The sequence below is a fragment of the Hyposmocoma kahamanoa genome, unplaced genomic scaffold, assembly GCF_003589595.1.
Source record: "Hyposmocoma kahamanoa isolate Upper Pololo Valley unplaced genomic scaffold, ASM358959v1 93, whole genome shotgun sequence".
Lineage (NCBI taxonomy): Eukaryota > Metazoa > Arthropoda > Insecta > Lepidoptera > Cosmopterigidae > Hyposmocoma > Hyposmocoma kahamanoa.
In genome coordinates this window covers 6205823-6230513 of record NW_020654810.1, presented here as the reverse complement: position 1 = coordinate 6230513, position 24691 = coordinate 6205823, and the positions used below count along the sequence as shown (strand labels likewise).

Genomic DNA, 24691 nt, shown 5'->3' with positions numbered 1-24691 from the left:
GTTATATTCATAGGAATTATTCATGGTAAACTAATATTTTTTAAATTAGGAGGCCCTTTCAAAAAGTGGGGCATCTAATCCGGTTTTACCCTAATATACTATACGACATACATTTTTCAAATGGCTTTGATTTCGTATGTAAAAAAAAATAATTCTGAAATAAGCTGAGATAGTATCGACTCGTAACATTCGTTTTAGCCAAGTAATTATCAGAATTTGTTGAGCGCCAAATTTTACGCCAATATATCAATTCTTTCAATCTCAATTTCTTTGTTTTAAGATTTGAATTTCGTGTTAAAACGTTCTCTTTTAATTAAAAGATGCTCTTTGATTGGACCGCCTACATGCCTACTATTTTTCTCTCCTTAAGTCCTAAAGAAATTGCTACTTATAAATATAACGCCGCTTGTTATACATCGGGATTTGTATGTTCACGTTGCTGTTCTGCCGTTGTCATTACAGTTTTTCATAAGAATATTTATTTAATTCATGGATTCATTAAAAATAAACCAGTGTAAACTTCTGATTTCAAATTGGATGTCGTTATTCGTTAGCGATTACGCCTCTTTAGTTTGATAAATGAAAAGTTTCGGTAGGCGTAATGGCGAGAAACCTTATTGCAGAACGCGTGGAAGCGTAGGCGTCACTCGGATTCTAAAGAATTACCTTTCATGACTGACAGCTATTGGGCTACAACAGCTGAGCACTTGTTTTATGCGATGTACCTACTTTCTGTCTACCTATTCGACTAAAGGAAATTTTGTTCAATTCAATTTTTTTGTTTGTTAAAACAAGTGCAAAGAAATAGAAAAAGCGTTATATAGGTGATAAGAAAACATCGATTGAAACAAATAGACCTTGAATTCACAAAGATATAACCAAAAATTTTGCAAGCTTTTATACAAATATTCAACATTAAAAGATTGTGAAAGTAGCTCCCGAACCTGCTGCCATGAAATTGAACATGAAAATAAAAAAACACTATTTTCTTTATTTTCCACTTAAAAATGGACGTAGTTAAGCAAGAACAATCTAATCCACAAAATTATGAAAAAATTAGTTATATCCTATAATATCAGCAAAAAAAAAAATCAACATACAACAATATAATCGTAAATAAATATCTCTGGAGTTACATGACACTATAAGTTTTAAAAATAAAACAAGAGTGAGAAACACTTTTAAACATATCTCGAAAGTGACTGGCTGTGCAATGGATCCTTTTTGTTTAACTACGTCCAAGTATGTAAGGATAACCCGAAAACATCTATGTTATTTAAGTTTCATATTTTCTTAAAATTCAAGTAGGACAACTACTAACTAACTAACAACTACTAAAAAAAGCATAATCGAAATGAATTGACAAATCGCACCCCTCATGGAAGAATGGCATACGTGGAGTTACGTCAAAAACGTTAATTGCTCCATTAGATACAGAAAAATATAAACCACGTTCTCTCCAATTCTTTATTTTCAGTTGTTGATTTGATTTTTTTCAAATCAGTTGTGAAGGTGCTGGGATGCTGGTGGCGTTCTGGTGGATTGTAATAGTGTAGCCTGGATAGCAGTAATAGCCCCCGCAGCCCCCGCAGTCTCCATACATCTTACTTAGTAAGTTTAGCAATTCAAATTTTGAAAGTCCAGTTTATAAGTATTTATTCGGATTTAACAAATATATTATAATTTTTAAAATGTAAACTGTATATATATAGCTAGTAAACGATTCAAAAAGATAAGTAGAGATACGTTCGCTACCGCGGTCGCGCAGAGAGTGACGATGGAAAGAAACAAAATGAGAATGCGAGGTAAAATGGAACAATTCAAAATTTTAAATTTAAATATGAGTAGAAGAAGGAAAAACGATACGATACGAATGGAGAGAGGCGATACAAAAAGGTGGGATGACGGTATAAGGAGGTCACACCGTCACACAGTTGTTTAATTCTATCGACTAATATTGTAGATAGAGTTCCAAGATTTGGAGACGATGTCTGTTATATTTTTCTGTATCTAATGGAGCAGTAAACATGTTTGACGTAACTCCACTTTTGCCATTCTTCCGTGAGGGGTGCGAAATGTCTGTGTCATTGTGTAACATGCCTACAAAAAGAAAACGCAGTTGAGTTGAGAACTCCTCCTTTTTTAAAGTGGTGTAAAAGACCAGCTGTGCACGCGATTTCATACGCGCAAACATGAATCATTTACGCATCCTGTTGGTTGGTTATTATATTCAATTTGTTATTATGCCTAATTATATTATCATTATACTTGAACACATGAAGATAATACTATTTTTAATTTATTTTTGTCCGTTAAACCGTTCTTCTACTTTAGATATAAAAGTTAGGTATGTCGTGTCGCTAATTTCCTTTTAAATCTGCTGGTGACTCACTGATTTCAGACTTGTGTACGTGTGTCCACAGCAAGGGTGTGTAAGACACACTTTAACGTTGTCATATCTTTTTTATTTGTCAACCGATGTAAATTAAACAAACACTAAATGTTAATCCAAGCTTTACTTAATACACCACCGGAAACTACATTTAAATTGGTCCAGCCATTATGGAGATTAGCCTACACAAACGCCCAGATAAATAGACTGAAATTCGAAAAACTAATGTTTTGGGGTTAGGTAGCACTGATTTTTACTTTAAAATATTAAAAGTACCACTCGATTTTTTATTGTTTTACGTATGTATTGATATTCAAACAAACCTAACATTAAAATTTTATTATAACTTGATAAAATATTAAATCACTCGGGTTTCATCACGGTATTTAAACTTCACCGTTTTGAAACAAGTGATAACATGACTTGAACACTAAGCTGTGCAGCTCCCCAGTGAGATCGAACCCAGGTCAGATACAGAGGAGGCAAGGTTTCTTCCAACTTGGTTTTATTAGCAATGAATCATCACCAGTTTCACTATTATTTATCTGAAACTAATTTACTTTATTTAATATGCAATACAATAAAAACAAAACAAGACAAATTACTAATAAACGATGTAAATGTTAGATAGGTTATAACTTATTATCACAGATAGGAATAGCTAGAATTGCAATCGGAAAGGCCGATCTATAGGCAAAATATTCCACATGCTTCCACTGGTAGAGGCACGAGAGCTAATACATAGTATTTTTTTAGCAGTAGAACTCCTCGTGAAACAGTTCGTCCAGGGAAGTACTGCAACCTTACCTATTTCTGCTGCCAACCAGTAATCTGAACATATGGCTGTTGGTGAAATTAACAGGCACGTGGGACTTGTCAACTATTCTTGTTCTTATATAAAATGCTTGCCATTGTGGTGAAGGTCACAGATTACTTAATTGTGTAAGGTACTTGCCGATTGTTGCTAAAGGTGCGCCACACATAGGGTCTATACACAAAATTGCATATCGGCGCGAAGCGAATTCGCGACACAGGAAACTGCGACGCGAATTGCTGCTCCTTTTGCGAATTCCTGTACGTATTTTTTAAACTAGGTGGCGACAGTGATCCTAAAAAGAATGTTGCACTGTACACTGCTGGAAAATATAGGGAAAAAACACAGAAGATTAACATCGCAGGATGCGCGATGCGTCGTGCGAGCTCGTAGATTTGTGTTTCAACCCTTACTAGAAAGAAACGATACGTGCGGAGAGGCTCCTTTCGTCCTCCTTAACTTATGTCTCAGGGTGACGGGTGCAGTGTCAAGTCCCCTCAGATCTTTGCAATTCAAAGCTCTGAACGGCACTGCAACTATTAGGAAGCTTACCACAAGGTGTTATTGTTGTGTGTTGGTATTATATTTAAAATAAAAATGTCCTTATGCACCTACTGGTAGTACCAAAAGCACAAATGTATCCTCGTGCTCCTACTAATATCCTGTTACCTATATTTAGACTTCCTATCCAGTTTCGAGAGTCACCAAATATAAATAGGTATTCATGTAACGCGCATCTGTTACACGGGCGAAAATAGATACAGGCCCAGTACGTAGGCAAGGGCCTTGCGCAATGGACTTTACCATTTTTCCGTATTTGAACAACATTCGTTATCGTAAAATGTTTTAGAACCTCCGCAGAGTCCACCCAGGACTTCCGACATTTTACTTTTCGTTTACTAACTTATCATTTCGCAAAGTTATTTCTACCAAGCTTTTGAAAATAATTCCCAGCCTTATTATATAAAATTTTATTTGTAATAAATATTAAATATTTTTATAGGAAATGAAACTATTTTTCCGGATTTCAATAGCGTATATTTGTTTTTCAAACAAACAGACGTTTCGGGCCCTTTACAGGTCCCATGGTCACGGTTGAAAAGGTGGTACAGTGATCAACCAGTTATGTCTAATATTAATGCAAACCACTCCATTTTTCACTATAGTTACAAAAGTTATTAATTAAATAAATTATTTTTAATTTTACAAAGAAAATATTCTAATTTACGTTACATTAGGTTTCAAATTTATTTATTGTATGAATTTTTATTAACTTCAATTTATTATTAATTAATAATAGATCGTCGGTTTGTTTAAGAAAACAATATACGCGATTTAAATCCGGAAAAATACTGATGTAATCCGCTTCCTCAGAACGGCATGAAAGCCATCAGTGTGTGTCTCAGCGAACATGCCTGAAGCGCTACAGTGTCGCGGTAAAATAGTCTTAAAGTCGAGGATGTCTTAATTTCTTCAGATCCCATACCCATTGTTTCACAAGCATTACTTCAGCGGGCCTTGTACGTACACGTATTAAAATCAACTCTATGCCTCTCAAAGACTGTCCAAAGTACTAATACTAAAGACAAGAACTATAAGTAACTTGTATTAAGCAATACACGACGAAGCAATTTCTCCACATGCTAACTCGAAAACAATATATTCGGTGTCCAGAGTCACACGTCAGCGCTCGTCACACGTCAGTCCGGTAACGTGCGATCGTAAATAAATAGAAAGGGTCGGATTTAACTTAAGCAGGTTTTTGCAGACCTTTTTCTTTGGTGAATCAAATTACATGGCAAGAGACTTGTATGACATGTCTTGACTGCCTCCAGTAACACTACGACAAAGTGTAAATTGACTCAAAAAAATAATGCTTCGATCAATTAAAGAAAATGCTGAAAATGTATCTTATAGTCTCCATTCTTATCGGCACGGAATTGCCTTAAGCCAATCAGAAAAAGTTCTATGTTCATGTAACAAGAGTGAAAAAGACGTAGTCTGTTTCGCATTGACTCGTAAAGCGCCCCTTAAACGACCAAATAATTTGTTACATTTTACGTGTTTGTCAAACTTTTTGATCGGCTGCGATCGTGTTTGATGCGTTTGTCAAATAATGTACGTGTTTGATGGACATCTAGATTGACGGCGTGTTTGACATACATGTTTAAAGTGTTTATCAAACCAAACTTCAGTTGTCGCCTTCCTTGCTAGATTCTGTATAGTCGCCTGATTCTGTGCGCAATATTTTTTTAACAAATTTTCGTGGATATGTTTTTCTCTTAATTTCAACCATTCTCTATACCAACGTAATAATACGTTATTACCTATTTCTTTTTTTCTTAATACATAGTACTAGAGTTAATGCCAGAAACGCTTTATTTGTTACTCTTACTCATTGCACAAATTACAAAAAATATGCCTCATTGTATTAACATTACTGCTCATACGACTGTAGAAAGAGATGACCGAGTGTGAACTAAGTAAGTTTGTTAAACTTGTTTTATGGTTTATTTGATCATTTGCGACATTGTTTGAAGAATACGTGAAGTTTGATTGGCAGACATACGTCGGCAACGAATCTGCTTTCTACGAATTTACGATCGCGTTTTTACGCTGCCGATGACGGCTAATCAGCGGTGTCGACATCCGAACAGCCGCGTCGGTGTCCGAAAGGCCGCGGCGACGTCCGAATAGCCGCGTCTATGCCCAAACAGCCGCGTCTACACCCGAACGACGCGACGGCCAATCGGCTTGTTACGACAAGTGTTGCCGATTTCGCATCGATAAAGCGCAGGCCATACCGCGAGCGAAGCTAAGCTAAGTTAGCTTAGCTCACGTAGCTGCATGCAACCAACTATGCGACCCTAGCTCGGTTAGCTTAATTCGTGATATGAACAGATTTCATACATCTGTTCATACCACGAACATGCCGCAGCTACGTGAGCCAAAGTGTGCGTTATTATTTTATTATTATTTTTAGCAATACGATCTTTAGTATGTAGGCCTTGCCAGGACATTAAATTTGTGACGTCATAAACGATGTCGTTCCTTTCTAATTTCTTGGTACCTAAATACCTGTAACTATTTTACAAACGAAATTCAAGTTATGTTTGTTTACACAAAATACATTTTATGGTAATTAATTACAAGCATTTGATTTTCAATTCATGTCAAATATTCTATGGAAAGAGCGAAAAATCGTCGATCCAGTGACATTGACACACTTCTCGTAAACTTCCTGTTGTTCCGTTTTTCGGAGCCACAGCGTAAAAAAGACAACAGGAATGAAAATGCTTACAACTGACCCATACCAAACAGGGCCCTGACACGTTTCTTCTGGGTTTTAAAATAGTGGCAAAATATGAGTAGTCCATATCGCAAACTAGAGGCTACATATGCGTGATAAGCACAAGAGCAGTTTTTTGTTATCTAAAAAAATACGTTTCTCATAGAAAACTGAAGGCATTGCTAGTATGCTGGCCTTAAAAGGTTTTTCATATGTTTAAAAATTCCATTAATTCGACAAGGAACTATATTTGAACAATACAGTCAAAACTCTGTGTTAGCCTAAAAGGAACACAGCTTTGGTATATAAATTTCGTATCAGCGTTTGATGGATATATGGTATTGTAAAGAACACAAAGCACGGCTCGCAAATAAAGACACAGTGTAAAATCATCGGTTACGCCTCTCAAAAGAGCATTCAGCTGTAACACTCGCAAAAAGTCTGCGCTCAATCGTTTAAACTTCAAATGACTGTTTGTTTTTATTATTTTCGTCGTCCACTCCTCTCCCCGAATGTGCAATTGGGTTTTGCGGAATTTTCACCTCTATTTACTTTTTGTTTACACGTTTATTTCCCGTTGCACTTTCGATGTGTTGATGATTTTTCAGTTTATTTAGACACTTGTCCGTTTCGAGTGGGAACTCGTTAATAGACTATTTAATGTTTATTCAATTTTAAACCGTTTTCCGTGTTTGTGAAAGGCAGAATATTTGGACACAACCATTTTTAATCCAATCCTTAGGCTTCGGCGATTGATACATATTGGAAATGAAATCTATTTTTTCGGCCCCTTTACAGACTGACATGGTAAAGTCACCAATCGGTTATTTCTAAAATTAGAAACCACCTTTACATTCTGAACTATAAATACCTAGAAAGTTATTAATTAAAATCATTGACTTACAATTATATGGACGTCGGGTCCGCGCTAAAAAGTGTCCGAACTTATAGGGCGTTAAAATCGTATACAGAGCGTCATTCACGCTTTAGTCTTCGTTTGTTCGATTGACAGCGAAGCAAGCAAAATTAGACAGTACTGCGATGACATTACAATTGAAATCTAACGTTTTAGCCTTTTCATATTCATATTTATTTAAATAGGTTGACTTGAGACATATTTTTCGTGGTTTTTGTATTAGACCCGTCGCCAATTTATTTGTAAGTCAATGATTAAAATACCTTATTTTTATTCACCAAAGTATACCTACAATACGCTTTTTAATTTTAACTGAATAAAATGTGTTCATTTAAAAAATAAAACATATTGATTAGTAGCAATCCAGTCATGATATCTGCTTGGGATTTTTCGTTAGAGGAAATTCTTTTTCCTTTTTTCCCGCAAACTTCTTTTAATGTTTTTAAACTGATAGCGCGGAGAAGTTGTGCGTCCAGTGGTAAGCTTCACGCCTACCCGTAACAGTTGCTGTGTCACTCAGAGCCTTAAATCGCAAAGACCTGAGGGGCACTGCCACTGCGCCCGTCACACTGAAACTTAATACCAAGTGTTATTATGACTAACGTTACATATTAAACAGTTTCGAGGATTATGGACCTCTTAGAAAAGCCTAGTGTTTTGGACAATGTTGCAGATTGTACATTGGGCGCTTGATAAGGTGGTCGAAATCGATGAGGACATCGATCCTACTTAAAGTGCAGGAAATTCCCTAGTTTTGAAACCAGGGCAATAAGTGTGTTATCGAGCATATTATTATTGTTAAAGTATCCTCATAGCTTTAACACAAATCGAAAAAGTAGAGGAATTTCATTTCGTGAGATAAGCTTGGCATCGCGTGAGAACAACGTGGCATAAACAACGTATAACACTATAAATATTGCACAGAGCTCATCGGGGGAGGTCCCTCCCCTTTTCGTGGTAATTATTTTGATCTCCCCTTTTAAATTTTCTAATTTACGATACTAATCCTGATGTATTGTATGAATAATATAGTTACATTTATCATGGTTATTGCATTATAGGTTTTTATTGCACGTTAACGCTGTGCTTATTGCACACCATGCATTGTTTAATTGTAAAATTAATTTATAAGTTGTGATAAATAATAATTGTTAATGTATATGATTCACAGCATTCATTTCGTACATTTGGGTCCATAAGATTACCATTGACGAATTGGAACAGCTGATTTGTATATTTCGCAATGAAAAAGTTCTAACGATAAATTGATTCGTTTCATATACTAAAAACTGACCTCAAAAGTTTCTGGAATTACATCTATTTGCCAAGATTTATTGAAATCGGTTATTGGAAAGTGCGCGAAACCGGATTCAACCCCTAGTTTGCCACCCTTAGAGGTCGAATATTTTCTTCAAATTTAAATGGGACCAATACTGAAGACCCCCTTTCCAACAAAAAGAGAATCATGAAAATCGGTTCACAAATGAGCAATCGTGAAACATCACACAAAGAAAATACAAGCGAATTGAGAACCTCCTCCTTTTTGAAGTCGTCCAATGTCTAAAAGGATATGCGTCAATAAATTAAGGCCCTATAAATTACATTTTAACACATTAGGCATCGCTGTGACTTATTGATGGATACCGGAAGGAATGATTCGAAGGATGCGGATGTTTCGAATATGCTCAGACTGAAATGGTGTATGGAATCAATGGTGTCGAGGAAAAAAAATATGGAACACGATGTGGAAAAACTATCTATTTGGCGCGCAAAACCGACGAATTGTAAAACAGATTAAGGTGATTATTTTAACCAATGGTAAACTCTGTGCCGTATTTACAACAAAATTTTGCACAGGCAGCTGTGTAGTAAGTAAAAAAAAAACCATTTGGTTTGGGCAACTATCGCGTAGGCCTCTATGGATAACCAGCTGATTGATTGGCGACAAAGACAGACTGACAGGTTCAAAATTAGTTTCGCTAGTTATTTTATTTAATATTATGATGTTGTACTACCATTGATGTTGTATATATTGTTTGTGAAAATACTCCACTAGTTTGTTTTTATTTATACAAAGACTAAGTCTGCGAGACGTTTGCAACAATCTCGCATTTACTTAGAATTGAGTTCTTACGAAGTTTATGCCTAATAATAGGGGTTAAAGTATGAAATTGCCGATTTGTACTGAAAATCTAAATTGTTTATTTTTTAAATTTTTAACAAATTTATTTAATCAAAATAGTTGCCATTATTATCTATACATTGCTGCCATCTAATGGGAAGGTTATTAATGCCTTTGCGATAGAACTCCGACGATCTAGACTGCACAAACTGTGTGAAAGCATTTTGTACTGCCTCCTGGGAAGAAAACTTCTTGTCACGTAGATAATTGTCCAAATCACGAAAAAAATGGTAGTCCGTTGGAGCAAGGTCTGGTGAATACGGAGGATGACGAATGGTTTCTAACTGCAGTTCCTGAAGGGTCAAAATGGTTTCTCGTGCTGTGTGAGGTCTCGCGTTGTCGTGCAGCAATAATGGTGAAGATCGATTCATGAGTCGGGGCTGTTTTACTGCTAGTTTTGTCAACATGGTTCGGAGTTCGGCACAATAGACATCTGCCGTTATTGCTTGACCAGATCGGAGAAAACTATAGTGAATAACACCATGCTGAGACCACCAAACAGTTACCATTACCTTTTTATTGGTAAGTTTTGCTTTAGGACACTGTTGTGGCATTTGACCTGGGGTCAGCCATTGCATTTTTCTTTTCCGGTTATCATAAAGAATCCACTTTTCATCACATGTTACAATTCGATCCAATATTCCTTCATTTCTGTACCGGTTCAACAAGGCAACACAAGTTTCAACACGCGTTTCTTTCTGCAGATCAGTCAAATCATGAGGCACCCATTTTTCGTATTTTTTTATTTTATTGATTTGACGCAAGTGAGTCAATATTGTGGGTAAGGTACCGTTAAACCATGCCGCTAATTCCTGGGTAGTTTGACTAGGATCGGCTTCCACTATCTCTCTTAATTCATCGTTATTCACCTGTGTGGGCGGTTTTTCTCATGGCTCGTTCTTTAAGTCGAAATTTCCATCACGAAAGCGTTTAAACCAAAATCGCACGGTGCGTTCATTAGTAGACCCCTCTCCAAACGCAGCATTGATATTGCGGGCTGTTTCTGCCGCGTTAGTTCGGCGTCGGAACTCGTATTCAAAAATCACTCGAATTTTCGCAGTATCCATCTTTCTTGTCTAAATTGAATAACAAAAACAATTGAAAGTCGATATTCAAATCTTTCAAATTAAAAAAAAAAAAATCACAGAAACCATTTGAAAAAAGTTTCATTCCAAAACCTCAAACCATGAAGATTCTATGAAAATTCAAAGAACCTATTGCAATAAAACGGCAATTTCATACTTTAACCCCTAATATTATAATCTACCAATATTGTATGTGTAGTAGTGTATTTCAGTAGCAGTAGAGCTTCTTGTGAAAGAGTTCGTCCAGGGAAATACTGCCACCTTACCTATTTCTGCCGCCAAACAGCAATGTCAGCATTACTTTGGTTCGTTTTTTAAGGATACGGGTGCTGGTGAAATTACAGGCACATGAGACTTGTCAACTTATGTCTCGGGGTGACGGGCGCAGTGGCAGTGCCTCTTAAATCTTTGCGATTTAAAGCTTTGAGTGGCACTGCAACTGTTATGGACACACGTGTCATTTACCACCGCGACTTGTGCGTCCCGCCTCTTAGTATTATAAAAAAAAACCTTATGTCATACGAAAGTGTTCGTGTCATATCATTGATATTATTTACCGCAATGCCTATCACGACATTATATTCTGGCAAAGACAGGGTACTGGTAAAACGGTGACATTTTACTAAATTGTTGAATGCGTGAGCAATTACGGCGTTTGAAATCACAGTTGTATCTAGACTTGACTTGAAATGATAACTATATGTTTAAAAATAGTATGTTTATATGTTTATAAACAACTAGTTTGTAAATACCAATAGATTTAATCTGTAAAACTTGAATAAATATGACGGCGCATTCGCATAATAGAATTAGTGGCGTCATATCTAATCGATAGTCGTCATTAAAACCATTCCAGTGCTACCTAGCATCAATAGTAGAACGAACACCAAGCACTGGGACGGCGGCCATTTTGAGCAGGTTGTCATCCTTGGGTTGTGGTGATGTGGGCACGTATCCACGTGTTTGGTGACCTTTATTTTGAATCTTAATTAATTCTAGTCATCTCTTATTGTTTCCTCCAGTTAGTGATTGTGAAATTAAGAATAATTAGAAAAGTAATTAAGATAACCCGTATTTTATTGAATTATCGTTTCTTCGGTCGATAATCCACGCTTAGCGTGAAAAAGTGGTAAAACACTCTGATAGCGGTTCGAGTGCCTTCTAGAATCGTTTTAATGACAACCATCGATTAGATATGCCGCGACTAATCCTATTTTCCGTCAAATATATTAAAAATATGACTAAAACTTTGTCGTTTGTTTAAATAAAGTCCACAGTATGTGGTCCAACAGTTTATAGTCTCGGATGGAACTTTGTGTGAAGAACCTAGATGTTGGAAATCTTTATGTACAACTTATTTGATGCGTCCAATGACTTCAAAATTGCTTCTTTGACTAGACCACTTCACTGTTCAATCGTTAACCACGTTATAAGTCCCATTGTCAAGCACGGGTTTTCGTTAAGGTGAGGATTTAGGCTATAGTATTCCACACTGGCCTAATACGGGTTGGGGACTTAACTCGTTTTTCAAGGGCTACCTTACCCTTCACATCCGCAGCGCAGAAATGCTCACATTACTGCTTGACGGCAATGGCAAATTTCAAATTAAATTTCGTACGTAAATTCCGAAAAACATAGATGTACGAACGGTATTCGAACCCACGGCCTCTTCTTGAGAAGCAGTGGTAGGTTAAACTATTAGCCTTGGTAAGGCTATCAAAAAATGCTTATCCAATTTGGTCACTTTTTTATTGCAGGTGCGAAAAGTAGTCATTTTGTTTCTAAATAATTTCATCGTGTAAATAATTGAAGTAGTCAACAATTGCAAACCAGCCTTTGTCTGTTTTACGACGAACAATAAATAACTTCAAAATACAATCACCAGTTATAGCACAACCGTATCGTACATCGTAAAACAGAACCTCGAGTTGGCAACATCGTTGTAAAACTTTTTCTCTATATGTAATAAATTACAAACTTCCATCTAGAAACATAAACCTCTAATTCTACATACGAAGTACTTCCAAAGTTTTCCTACGATCTCCATCGTAAGGAAGCAAATCCTCAAGGATTTGCCCGTACATTGAAATGTAACCGCTACGTGTGGTCGTCGAGCGGCCTTGCGGCGGCGTCTCGCAAATATTTTGGAACATAGCATCCAAATACAACATTACTGGATTGTAGATTCGATTTACGTTTTTTTAACCGATTTCAAAAAAGGGGGAAGTTCTCATTCGACTCTAATATATGTGTTATTATGTTACGCGATTACTCCGCGGCATTTGTGAACCGATTTTGATGACAGGAAATGAAACTATTTTTCCGGATTTAAATCACGTATATTTCTTGTTTCAAACAAACCAACATTTCGGGCACTTTACAGGTCCCATTGTTACAGTTGTAACCATTTCATTTCCAATGTGTAACAATCCCGAAAACCTAAGAACTCGATATTAATGATTCTTTATTGTTTGTTGAAAAGAGGGTACCTCAGTATTCCCCATCACATCCCTCATTTTAGGTCCCATTTAAAATAAATAAAGAAAATAAGGGTGACAAACTGGGGGATTAATCTGGTTTCACGCACTTTCCTTTAACCGATTTCAATAAAACTTGGCAAATAGGCGTAATTCCAATAAAAGAAGCCGACAAGCAAATTCTATAGGTTCGTTTTTAAATGTTATAGAGACATTATTTGTATTGGGAAAAAGTTGATTTTCCTTTGAAACGCATCACCTGTGTTTTACCTAAATGTAAATAGTCGAAAGTCCAAATTACATTTAAAAAAAAACGGAAGTGTTCACTATACTCTTAACGCTCAGAGTGGTGTAAAACGTGACATAATTTATTTCGAACGACATAGGACACAAAATAATAATAATATTTAAGAATATGCTATTGAATTTTTAGATACGATTCATATAAGTTTCTATAACAGTAGAGCTCCTTGTGAACGAGTTCGTCCAGGGAACAACTACACTAATATTGACATTAAAGGTACTCGAAAATGATATCTTCACATACCAGTTCAAATGTATATTTATATCGTAAATATCGGTCGCATTTATTAAACTCTACTACTCATTCGTGACGCAGATTGTTCTGGAAGAATAAGTAAACAACGAGTTGCTCTTTGCAAATAAACGTACATATTCATAATTTACAATATCTATTTCAAATATCTGAGATGTTTGTCGTTCGAGTACAGAGAACCTTGAGTTAGAAGGGAATTCTATTCTTGCCAATAATGAGACAACTTTGTTTTTCTTTTAAGTAGCAGTCGAGCTCTTAGTTAAGAGTTCGGCCAGAAAATTACTGGCACCTTAAGTGAGCATTCTCACCTAAAAATGCTTATTCAATTTTGCCTTGAAGAGGCTCTAGTTATACCGCTCACGGAACAAGTCTGCAAGCAAGGAATTCCACTCCATAGGTATTGCCATATAAATGTGGAAGCGAAACGCGTGCGAATCACTGGAATAATAGGAACTGGTGGAACCTCACTCTCCGTGATATATTCTATAGAACACCGATAAGCAGCCAACTTTACGGCGGTTTTCGTGACTGGTGATGATGATGAGATAGGCCAAAAGAGAAGGCTCTAGTGCTGAACGGTGGAATATGCCTACCATCGTGGTCAAAGGATTTGCTGATTATTGCTCAAGGCGCGCCAGACACACAGGATATAAATGGTACGTCGTGCTGCGAGGCTCCTTTCGTGCACTCCACTTCGAACATTAATATCTGATATTGAATATTTGCTCCTCAGATATTTGTGACTTAGGCTCAACTCACACTGGCGCCAAGTCGAAGCGTCGCGTCGCGTCATGTTGTTCAACTACAACACACGGCGAACGTGTGTCGTCGCCCGACGACGCTTGCATTAGCGCGCCCGGATCACAGTGTGGTCGGCGTCTGACGCGTCACTGCGCGCAAGTAACGCACGGCGACGCGTGAAGGCGCGTGTCGTCGCGCCATTCCATATTTGCATAACACAAATTTGTACCTTAATTATGGGAAAATAGAGAGGCGAAAAAATGACGCGTCGCGACGTTTCGACTCTGCGCCAGTGTGAGTTGAGCCTTAAAGCTCTTAGTGGCTGTTATGGGTAGGCGTGTAGCTTACCACCAGGCGCACGACATGTTGGTCCTGGTATCACTTGGTATCATAAAAAAAAAGTTACGTTTATTCTGCCATGAGTTGGATCATTTCATTCATCTTTTCCACCAAGCCCAATGATTACACCAGCAATTTTCAATAACGAAGTTAATCTTGATGTGATTGATTCAATTAAAAATTCATCAAACAATCTAAACTCCATTGATTGGAATCGTGTCGTTTTGTTTCAATGTGTATCTGTTTCGAGGTGTAAGATAATCATTATTATCATAGCGACTTTTTTATTTATACAGACGGCAATGTGTTATACTAACGTTGAAATTAAAAGTGCTTACTATCGAAAACTGCGTCCTAACAATCGTTGCTATAAAACGTCAATTTCAATTATATTTACTAACAGTAGAGCTCCTTGTGAAAGAGTTCGTCCAGGGAATTAATGGCACCTTACCTATTTCTGCCGCCAAGGAGTAATGTGAGTAAGGGTGCTGGTGAAACAATAGTCACAAAGGAGTGCAACTGTATATCCTAGAATGATTGGCGCAGTGGCAGTACCCTTCAGGTCTTTGAGATTTAAAACTCTGAGTGTGACGTGTCGCTTACAACCAGGCGCACGACTTGTTAGTCCCGTAATTTGATTTTAAATGTTGTACTTAATAACCCGCTGGCGAAGAGCGTTATAACTCTGTACTTCAATATAAGATTTTGCCTCTAACTACAAGACGACACCCCCACGGTGGTAACTTATGCAGATAGAATAACCCACAAGGACTAGCGTTACAAGGCCGTAATTGCCACCTGAGTGTTACAGGCCTTTTTAAAAACAAGATAAAAAACAAAGGGTTAGGCGTCTACGATGTTATGTATTTTTGAAATTATCAATTGGTTTCATTTTGAAACGTTATCAAAATCTACCTACAACGCAGAACGTGCCATGATTATAATATTGGGCACCAGTGGCGGAACGTGGATATTTGAAGGAAAAGTAGCTGATGTAGAAGGTACGCAGCAAATGCTGCTACGTCAGACATTTTCCTTTCAATCTCTGATATTAAATTAGAGTCTGAATTTCGTAGGTAAACTTTTGGATATCGTCTTATATAAGACTCTTCGCAACTTTTAGACATTCATTTATAGATATGAAATAATAATATTATTGCTCTATACTTCGTTTGTTTAGCAAGAAAGAAACTTTCGTTTTTAAAATTTATATCCAGAAATTCATCCTAACCTCATCGCATCTGAACCTGAAAGAACATGTTAAGAAACATTTCCTAAAGCAAAGGTCTGAGTGTCACTGCAGTGAGTTGTTATTGACAGGCGTGTCGTTTACCAACAGGTGCTTGACTTGTTCGTTCCGTCATTTGGTATCATATAGCAATTGAATCTAAATAACGCACTCATATCAAGTAATCTAAACCCAAGAAGCTTAGAGGAAATTATACTAATTTAAAACAGACACTTCAGTTAATTTTGCCGGAAGCGCCAATTAGCAATTGTGAACATTGCAATTTTAATTGCGGGAATATGACGGGCGAGAACAGTTAACTTTTAGTCGCAAGTAGAAAAGTACTTGGTCAGTTAAAAAGTAGAGTTGGTTGATGTAAATAAAATCTGATTATCATATTGCATTTTGTTGGTTTTGATTGTTTTTGAGGCGAGAATAAACCAACCTCCAGTTGGAAATACGGGAACGTTTAAGAGCCGATACTACCTCAGCTCGAATTCTAATTTTTCCCGTAATAATACGGTTCATTTTGCGTAGGTCGAGTGGCACGGACACTGGCTTTATTTCAGAATTTATTTTTTTACCAACGATATTAAAGCCATTTGAAAAATGTGTAATCGCATTTTATATGTGTTCTCTTTAGTTCAGTCGATATGAAAATAATTGGTATGTGTGAAGTACCTATTGAATACAGCCGTTTTCTTGTAAAATTTCGAGGTAAGCTTGTGGTTTTTTTCTATCGTGAAATTTTTTAGGAACCGTGTTTTTGTACCGTATACTAATCAGTGTATATCCTATATTTTACTATTGATTCAACACTTTCGCTGTTATGCAGAAACAACTAAAGCCATTTAAAGGTTGTATCGATTCTTAAATGGTATAACGAATGATATAGTAACTCGTGTTTATCTGAACTACAATAATTGGCTAGCTACTGGGCAGTCCCGTATCATTCCACATAAGTTTTATTTATAGTGCCCCAACCTATCAACCTCTTGGTTATGCGGGAAGGGCACTAGGACCTGTGCGAGCTCGCATAGGGACCACCTAAGTCAGGTTCTAATCCCGGATCAGCACGTTTGCACGTGCTTTATCCGGACCGGAAGATGTCTAGCTCATCCTCTACTAGCTCTCCGGGCTAGTGTCGGAGATGCCAAATAGCAGTGTCCTCCAACAATGTCCGGACATAACCACTGACTTAAAGGTCAACTGACGGGACTCGCGCGTCTCTTCACCTCAGGCCCTCAACTAGACCGCGCTAGCTGCGCGCGGGACGAACGCCCCGGTCACACACTACCGGGGCAGACTACATGTTCGTCCCTGCAGCTAACCACAAACCCCGGCGAGTCCATACCCAAGTCCGGGCCCGCCAGTAACGCCTGTGAAGACGTATAACTGGCGGAGGGCTTGGCCCGGACGCCCGCCGCACTGGCCTTGTCGTCGAACCCGTAGTCTCTCCGGAAAACCCTACCTCTCGGGTCAGTAGATAGGGACAGCTACTGGGCAGAGGGATTTGTCATAACGAGGGTACAATGACATCTGTTATGTCAATTGATTAAATACTAATATTTATGATTAGCCCCCTTACCGGAACGCTGTTTTAAAAAAAAAACATACGTGTAGGCCTTTAGGATACCTCCATGGATAGCCTTCATAAGTAGAATTTTGTGCATTTAATTTAAAACGAAGTTCTACAAATCCGGCACAGTTTAGCGAAAAACCACGCCCATCGGCATACTCTTTCATCGCTTATCGTACCGCAGGAATGAATGAACACATTCACGACTGATCAGCGTTATACTTACATATTCTTGTACCTATACACCCATTCAAGTTTGTTTGCTAGTGCATAACCAGCTTATGGAACACGGTAGCGGACTGAGGTACACATCGCGGTGGTTGAATACGAATAGTCGGCGTAATGTTCGGTCAAGTGTTTACCGAACCAAATATTAGGCTGAATAATCAATTTTGACGCGCTTTGTCCTGAATTGTAAACTAATTAATCGTAGTTGAGCACGATATTGAATCTCATTAAAATGAATAAACGGTTTAGTGTCGTTTTTATCACTTTCTTTTAATGACTCACTTGACCTTAATTGACACGCAAAGAAAGAAGTATCCAATACAAAATTCTAACAATATTTCGTAGGCTTAGGTTTGTTTATAGTCTCAAGTGATGGAACGAACAAATCGTGCGCCTGATGATAAGATACACGCCTGTCCATAACAGTGGAAGTGCCACTCAGAGCTTTAAATCGCAAAGATTTGAGGGGCACTGCCACTGCGCCCGTCATTCTGAGACATAAGTAGACAAGCCTCATGTGCCTGTAATTTTACCAGCACCTTTACCCTTCAAAACCAGAACACTGCTAACATTACTACTTGGCGGCAGAAATAGGTATTCCCTGGATGAATTCTTTCACAAGGCGCTCTACTGCTACGAACTTTTTTAAATTGGCTCAGATCTGAGTAAATGCGCCGAAATTAATTCGATACTAATTAAATTTTCACCTCTCCCATGGCGTAAAAGATAATTTAATTGGGGAAGGCGATGTTGCCCGGCAACAGCAGCCTTTATTATTATCAGTAGTATATTTCGCTTTTATTATTATGTAAATAACTTTTTTCCATTAAAAATGTAAAATGTGTACATTCGAGATAAAGGGTACGATATGATGGGATCTTTTTATTTACATCCTGTGTACTTCTGTACACATTTGCAAACTTATTTGAACGCTTGCAAACGAAGTTCATTGGTTCACTTTCCTTGTACGGGAGCTCTTTACAATGTCTGTCGACTATATAACATTATTTGTACCTACGTCTACATGTTACGTTTTTGTTACCCTTTAGCAAGTTCATTCCTCTGAGAACAGGGTTGATTTTATAATATTTTTCATTTCGTAAACAATGTATCACATTTTGTATAATTATAATGTGCCAAACAACGACATCAATTATATGGCCTACATTTGAAAACATTTTGTGTTAATACCGCCATCCGGTTCGGTAAACGCTGAGCGTATTTTGTCTAAACAGAAAAAGGCTAATGAGGTCCTGAAAAAAAGCTTTTATTTTTGGAAAAGTTAAAAATGATTTATAAATGTTTTTTTAGTTAAAATGGATTGCATAGCGTTACATACATTTATGTCAGCATTGGTTTTATTTCTGGTAGTAGGTTAGCCTGGTGGTAAGAGTACGCAATGTAGATTGCCGAAAACTTATTTACATTACGCAACTAAGTTCAGTGCCATTTTGTAGTGCTAGGAAGTGGAGATTGTTGTGCGGAAATGTTATCAAAATTTATTGAAAACCAAGAAACTACCTAAGCTTGAACATTTTGATGTATTTGCATAAGACTTTCTGGTATTTTAAAATTGTTACTGAGACTAAACTAAGCATATTTTTTTAAAACTGACTTTGTATGAAATCGACCTAAAGCTCGTCTAGAGGTCGAACTGCAAACGATACTGGTAACTTGCAACATATGGGGTTAGTAGCAGTTTTATTCTGAAATGGCTGAAGTGTACAAGAGTACGCAACTCGACGTGTTGCAAGAGTACGCGCATACTCTCATACCATTCTTTTAGAATAGTGTAGTTCTGAATAAAATTTCTGTCGCTGTGCCTCGTTCTAAAATAACAGACCTGACGCATGTGCTCCGAATGTGGCTGAAATATCGGCTGCAAGTGCGCCTGAAGCACCACCACCACTGTAACTGAGGTATATCCGTGCCACATGTAGACTCTTCTCAGCTCTCCATGAGCAAAGGCCCATGCATACCGAGACAAAAAAATCACATTACCAGAAAGGTATGGAGGTGATTTGTGCAACCGATAAACGAAGTCCTATCAAAAAAGGTGATGCGTACTCTTGCCGACTAACATGCGTACTCTTACCCATAGTACAGTGTAAGAGTACGCAAATCCCATTTTGCACTTTTTTGTTAATTACAACCACACTATTAAATATAACTACTTTTCACGTTAGTTTGTACGAGTCAGATAAGTAGACTATAAAATAAAACAATAGCCCATTTTGTAACACTTTTTGTTTTCATTCTACACCGTCTCAAACCTTAAATGCGTCGTCTTAAACCAGGCTCCCCTATTTGTGCGTGTCTTTTTCGCCAATATTTAAAAGTTCTCCAAATAAATTTTTTTTTTCTTAAAATTCTTCTCAAGTGATCATTTTTTCCCAGGACTCTTCATTTATATCTTTCGTGGTTTGGGTGATAATTGTGGTTAGCTATGTGTGTCCGCTTGTATGAAAAACCTTTGTCAACTTTTAGAAATGCGCGACCCAAATTTCATTGCTAATGTTGTAATCAAAATTCATTGCGTCATACTTTATGCCAAAGTCGTATTAAGTTATTGAACCTGACGATGCTACACGTTTCCTGCCATTGTTCAACACAGTGGCAGAGTACAGTGGATTCGTCGGTGTAGAAGCAAAAGTATCGCGTTTTATGGACACGCTAGAAGCTCCTTGGGTTTTATGAATGTACTGGCTCAAGTTTTAACATTCATTACCATTTTGACCACGTAAAGTAAAATACTAACATTTTCTTTGCTAAAGAATTGGTTTATTGTATGTATTTTTTTTTTGTAAACATGTATTTGTATGCGTATATGGAACACGAAGGGAGAGTGCCTTAAATATTGTTGACAGGATATTTTGCTACATGGAAACTTTTTTAATGTTTTGTTGTATGTAATAAACATTTTGATTTATTATTTGATTTTAAAAAACTGGGACTTGATTGCTTATAAATATGTTATTATTTTATTTACCTCGACGTTTCCGACGTGTTGCAATGTCCATGGTCTCGAAGGGACTGAAGAGATGCGTGTCAAAGTTGTCACTAGATCGACACACAACTTTTACGATATCCGGCGATTTGTCTTGCGATTCTCGATGTCGCTGACATTTGTCGATGAATATAAAAAAAATCAAATTAATTTATAAAAGTAAAACTTCATAGTGTTTTTAAACGAAAATACTGTGTTACTTAAACCGAATGAGGCCTTATAATTGACGCTTTCGACCCGCATCATAAAAATTACAATTTTTTAATTTTTGCTTTCTATTCCCAAATGAGGCAAGCAACTTTAAAAAAATCTTTGAATGCAGTGTTGATTTTAAAAATAAAAGAATGTCTTCACGAACCAAAATACCCTATCTGTAGATAGGATAGATAGATAGAATATTGTAATATTTAATTTCCCTCCGGTTGCCAAGAGACACCTGTATATAACATTTGACTTTGAATCGATGATTTTTTTTACAAAATTTATTGCGCATTTGACCTCCATCTCATCTGATGGAATGTGACGATAAGGTCGACGATGTAGCATGCACACCTAAATAATACCTATTCACTCTCGCTTTGTAAAGGTCCAAATTATAGCGTTCGGGGAACAAGTCCGCAAGCAGGGAATCCCATTCCCTAGCCACTCGCAATATAAAAGCGAAATGCTTCGTGAGAATCCTGGGAATATCTACAACATTAGGGTGGAACCTCATCCCACGTCTAGTCCCCCGATGATGGAAAGGATACCTACATCGATCGTAGTAGCTCAGTGGGAGGACATTTGCTTTTCAAAGGACGGGTCGATGGTTCCAATACCTTGTGTCGGTATCTATTACTTAATGTTTAAGTTATGTACATTTGTAAGTGTTTAGTAGCTATACCTCTCACTAACCGTTAAGGAAACATTGTAATAAAACCTGCACGTTGAAGATGGTTCACAGTCCTTGGCAAACGAGTGAAGTTTCCCGTAATTGGACCCTTTGTGAACTGTAGCCTAGCCTTTCGTTAGACGATGTCGTTGCTCAGCAATAAGGCGTATATTGGCTTTATTTGGTTAGATTCTATTATTCGTGATCTCAGTAAACAAGGAGATTGAATTGTATTTAAATCCAATAATTAATTCCGTTCGAATGTACAAGTTCACAAGACCGCAAATCTTTGAACAAAAATCTCGTCTTTATAATAATAATCCATCAGATAATTACATTAGTTACTTGATCTCAAACAAGAGAATTCCCTGTACTGTGAATGCCAAAATTACGACACTTAGACCTGCACCAAGTTTCAATATCGTTATCTAAATTTGTCCTATCGGAAATCGAACCCAAATCCTTCGCACCAATCACCCTCAACACTAACCACTGGACTACCGAAATCGTCAAACTTTTATTTAAATTTATCAACTTTCGAAAGCAACATAAGCCTCGTCTTTATCGATTTTACATAGCAACATGGGGTCTGCACTCTACACGTTGTAAAGCCCGACCTATAAACATAAAATCTACCATATTAAACGAGCAAGGTAATGAAATTCCATGCGCAATCCGCAAAATCCGCTCTGTCCATCAGATACTATCCCACATAAATTTTAAGGTCCGCAGTAAGGATTTACGTGGTGCACTCTGCAGTGCTGGCGTCGTAAAATATTTATCTCGTTGAGATCTGCATCAGCTGGCCCAGACACGTACTTTACTCACACACCGAGTGCCTCGTCAATCATAAATTGAACGATAATGTTGCTGGCGTATAGTTTTTACTTTGTTATAACGACTTGTGTTGCCAGGGCCCTTGAGTCGAAAAATACGTTTCGTTATTTGAAACACGCTTTTGTATTTTTTTTAATAAAATATTCTAAGTTACAACGACATACATTTCGATTTCCTAATTAAAAAAAACCAACGTAATATGGCCAAGGGAAATCATTCTTAATAACCAATAAATTGTTTGATTTAATTTTATTTATGCCATCTTTGAGTTACTTTCTCGTGAAATTTTGGTGCGTTCGTAAACTATTATTATATTTATTTAGGATTTACTATAACAAATATTGTTGTATTTAATAAAAATCGTTCTCAAAATGTATGGAAATTGCCTTAACAACAAATGTTACTTTTTACACGAGAGCATCAAAACTTACGAAAACTGTAAGAAATGTAACTATGCAACACTGATAACGAGATTATTCTACGTTCTACTAGTCTATATATAGTTCAGGTCTAGTGTATAGTATATATTTATATGTTACTTGAACAGCTTTGAAATTGGGACGTCCATTATTCTACTATGGTTATTAAATGAAATTATCTTGGGAGTAAAACTGTTAGGTACGGAACTGTACACCGAGCTTTAAAATACTAATAGTTGATGTTTTTTAAAAGCCGTCAGCTTGAAATGGAACTTGGCTGGATACATATGTCACACGTTAATCGAGCTGTGGGCAAAGATTATCATGGAATTGACTCCATCCAACGCAAGCTGGAGACGTGGAAGGCCCAGAAGGACATGGCGTAACGAGCTAGGTTGCTCATATGAGATCTTGGCCTATCTTCTTAGTCGTTATCTTCATTGCTAAAGGTCGTGTCCATGAATGGTTTTCGAGACTTTATGGACGATTTTCTTCCATCTGGTTCTGTCTTCGGTCTCTCGCAGGGCAGTTGTTATAGGGAGGCCAGTGAAGGCGGTCACTTGGTCACTCCATCGGTTGGGTAATCGATCGCGAAGTCTCTTACCCTCCACTTTACCCAGCACAACCAGTTTGTCAAGGTTATCTGGTCGTTAGCGAGCAATCTGACCAAAATACTGTAGATCTATTTTTAATTTTTTAGAATTAGAGAACCCTTATGCTACCAGAGGGTAGCATATTGTGGAAAGTCTGTCTGCGACATGAAGCTGCTCAATTATGGATTGGTTTGTCCTTATAGCGGTCCACGGTATACGGAGCATCCTTCTCCAACACCGCATCTTGGCCAATAGCGGCGTTGAATCACGACGAGTGAAGGGAGGGCTGGAAGGCCTTTGCCCTGCAGTGGGGTAATAATACTGCCGTCCTTGTCAAAAGTAACGCATTTGCATTTTGATAACTTTCGAGATATTGGCACCTAGTTTTTTTTTCACTTACGCTGATTTTGCTTAAAAATAAAACATAACTAAATAAGATTATAATAAAACCGGTTAGAGGGAGTCGTAGATTTTGTTTGGCTGATTCCAGACATATTAATAACTCAATTTAGCTACAAATGACGATTACGTCTGTTATGATAATGAGGGCAGAATAGTTGAAAAATTAAATTAATAATTAACGCGCACTACGTTTGAACCTCTTTGATCTGTTTAAAGCTTTTTTAATACACTTGTACTGGGTCAAGTACCTCAAGCTTAGACACCAAAAAATTAAAATTTAACTTTATGCCGCTTACGATAAGAACAGTCTAAAGTATCGAACTTAATTTGCTCTTAATTGTCCATAATTAATGTAACGAAAGATATAATGTTAACCACCATTATTAACTACGTACTCATGTTTCCTAGCAGTAGAGCTCCTTGTGAAAGAGTTCGTCCAGGGAAGACCTATTTGTGCCGCCAAGCGCATTACTGTGTTCCAATTTCGAAGGGTAAGGGTGCTGGTGAATTACTAACACATGGGACTTGTCAACTTATGCCTCAGGGTATCGGACGCAGTGGTAGTGCCTCTCAGATCCTTGTGATTTAAAGCTCTGAGTGGCACTGCAACTGTTATGGACAGACGTATCGCTTACCATTAAGAACACGATTTGTTCGTCCCGTATTATATTAGAACAAAAATTTCTTGTAATACACAAAGTTTTAAGGCAAATACACGACCTAGCTGCCCATAGTA

General features: G+C 37.3%; 1 protein-coding gene across 2 annotated transcripts in view; it reads left to right on the top strand.

Moving 5' to 3' along the window:
* The window catches only part of LOC113237246 (serine/threonine-protein kinase NLK), a 239800-nt gene that overhangs the window by 123793 nt on the left and 91316 nt on the right, over positions 1–24691 (top strand). The window lies entirely within an intron of this gene.